This window comes from Halyomorpha halys, unplaced genomic scaffold, assembly GCF_000696795.3.
Source record: "Halyomorpha halys isolate HHAL.00 unplaced genomic scaffold, Hhal_1.1 Scaffold109.1, whole genome shotgun sequence".
NCBI lineage: Eukaryota > Metazoa > Arthropoda > Insecta > Hemiptera > Pentatomidae > Halyomorpha > Halyomorpha halys.
Window position 1 is genome coordinate 679,659 of NW_027107176.1, and position 3,172 is coordinate 682,830.

General features: G+C 27.7%; 1 protein-coding gene across 1 annotated transcript in view; it reads left to right on the forward strand.

Annotated features, from left to right (window-relative positions):
* LOC106677812 (UPF0389 protein CG9231) overlaps window positions 1-3,172 on the forward strand; it is a 15,504-nt gene that overhangs the window by 9,489 nt on the left and 2,843 nt on the right. The gene's annotated exons all lie outside the window — the stretch shown is intronic.

A 3,172-nucleotide genomic window follows, 5' to 3' on the forward strand; every position in this document is an offset into this window, starting at 1 on the left:
CGAGACCTGATGTTTGGTGAAAGAACTTACCTTGAAAAGTTAGGTATCCGGATTATACAAACATACTTATTTGTGTTTTTCATTGACCGCACCCCCAACCATCTCCTCATTTATCATCCACGGTCAACTATCTCTCATAATTATAAGTCATTAATCATTGAATATTTTTCCCCATTACTATACTGCAATAAATTCTGTTGTCATTCTTGTAGTATGGTTCTTTAAGAAAATAAAAAAATATTACTAAATATAAATAGATTATATAAAATAAAGTTAGGCATGAATTTGTTCAGAAACACTTTTTTTTTTTTTATTTTAGTTTTTATCAGAGACGTCACTTCCCCTGAAGTTCTCATATCTCAGCACTATCGGAATTTAAAGGATGCGTTCCATTTTTTAACTATTAACACATTTTGAAATGTTAATTTCCGATAAGGAAGTGTTTACGTCGATAGCTACTCTAATTATTATTTTTATTATGAAATCTTGTACAGTGCATGAATAACACAACTATCACTCACAAACCTAATTCGAGTTGAAATTAATTCTCGCTTCGTTTCAGAACAGATATTTCTTTATTATTCAATGTGGCATTACTTTCTCATACTAATTTTCCGAATGTGCCCCTCAATTAACAGATTGATCAACTAAAATTTCAACATTTTTCTTTTACAAAAGTATTAGCACCAGAGCCTAAGAGGTGAAAAAAGTCAGTTATTTCACCCCAATTTTTGATTATTTTAATATTTTAGAAGTTAGAAAATAAAATATTACGTAAAATATTCGGACTGAAAAAGGATGAATTAACGGGAGAATTTAGAAGATTCCACAACGCTGAATTAAGGGACCTACACCCGGTAAATGTAATTCAAGTTATAGCATTGCGGCGTATAAGATGGCTTGTAAGATTGTAGGGCTTAGTAACGAGCGGAACCCTAAGATGTTAATAAACACTGAACCAACGGGTAAACGTCCGAGGGGTAGACCGAAACGTAGTTGGGAGGATTTCGTTATAACTGATTTAGTGGAATTGGGTTTGGAGGGGCATCACTGTAATGGTGTATGCAGAGAGCGTTTGGTGGTATCGGCATCGAACCTTGGGTTTCGTTAGGCCTTAAGTATCTTGTAGTATCAATATTTTTCTAAAATTATTGGCTAATGGTATAAGATACATCTATATTACTGCTCTTATTTTCGGAATTGTGTTTTCAACCTAGAAAAATATTTTTCCCCTTATCTCCTTGATTAAATTATCTAATTCTCTCTTGGTGTATATTTATATTTCTATTATGAATAATAAGATGGTTAATTTTTCAAATAAACAAAATTAAAGTTACGTTAGCAGATCTTTTTATTTTCAAATTCATCATTTGAGCCCTACGAGACCAATTAAATGAGGATAAGATTTATCTATTATTAAAGACTTGTTAATTTTTCATAGATTTGCCGAGTTAAATCTTACTTGGTACAAAATTTTTTGAAACCTCAGTTTTCAAGTCCTGTTGTTTGTTTCCGTCGAAAATTCGTATTATAAATTTTTCACGATATTAATACTTCCCCTTACTATATATTGCCTATTTAGGAAATTGGAAGTAAAAACTTTTAGATCGTTACAGGCCTTAAAAAGTCAATTTATTTTATCTCTTGTTTTATGTAAACTTTATATATATAACGAGCCATTACAAGTCTTTTAATCAAAATATGTATAGTGCAATATTGCAATTATAATTCCATAAAACCATCCAATTATTTTAATGGTACAAAACATCATTCCTGGTACAATGCCAGTTGATTGTAAATTTAGCTCTGTCTTCTTCAAAAGACTGTTGATACAAGAATTTAACGTTAACAAAACAATAAAAGTCTCATGTTATTAACAATTTAAAAATAACTTTTTCATTTTCTATATAATTTTATTTATATACTTTGATTAGTTTGAAATATCAATTTATGCCCATGCTTAAATTTTGTTATCAGTTATAATTTCATTTATTGCCTTCCATTACTCAGTTATTAAAGTCATAACTCATTTTCTAATCACAGTTCCGGATTAGATTATATTCCCACCAAGAGCCTTATATTTATGGTTTTATGATTTTTATTTTTTTAATTTAACCCAGGAAAATTTATAACCATGTATAACACATGATTATCAAGAGATTTCTGTCAATTTTACAAAAAATGAAAACGTGTTATATTTGTGAAAATTTATAATGTGTTTATCTAATATATATGAAAATCAAAAAAATTTATTTTCCGATATTTTCAAAAATTACTGTATAAAGATTTCTTGAGATGCTAAAATGGAATATCAACTTTGTTTCACTCCAAAAAAAATGTTTTACCACACTTTGATAGGTGTCATTCAGAATTGTTTCAATACAGTTATTATATTGAAGCACAATGAGGGTTATTATATAAAAAATGTATATATTTTATGTTGTAATATATATGTTTTTGTATATGTATAAGGCAATATTATTAATAGTCAAATTGTCAATAAGAATAAGAAAAAATCAATTAATTCGGATGATAACGATTATACAGCAAAGTTAGCTATTATCATTTATGTTACTATAGTTACCATCTTATCATTTCATCTATATATTGGTGTCAAAGTTTCAATAGTGTTCAATTAACGTATCTACATCCTCAAATATAGCAATAACGAAGCATTGCCGGGTCTGATAATAATAATATTACAACAATCAACTTTTGATTATTTACGTAGAGCACTTTTAAATTTTTAATACATTTTTTCTGATATTCTAAATATTTTTTTATCGTTTTATTTATATTCCAATATTATATATTACCTTCTTTGGTATTTTCTTGATTTCTTGTACTGTTTTCTATTTTATTATGGTTGTTTTGTTTTTAGCTCTTTCAAAGGTCTAAAATTTAGGCTGAAACATCAGCCAGAATAAAATAAGTTTCACTTTTTTAGGTTAATTACTACTCTATTATGTGAAAATTTACATTCATGTATTGCTGTCCCAGTTCTAGAGTGTAATATCTCAAAAAATGATTATTTTGAGATATACATGTGATCTTTGTACTAAAGGTAAGATTAATCTATACTGTTCAAAACTGTAATATTTCGAAATAATTTTTTTTTACTTAGATTTGTATGACATGTTTTAATATGGTCCAATGTTTTTCTGTATATATA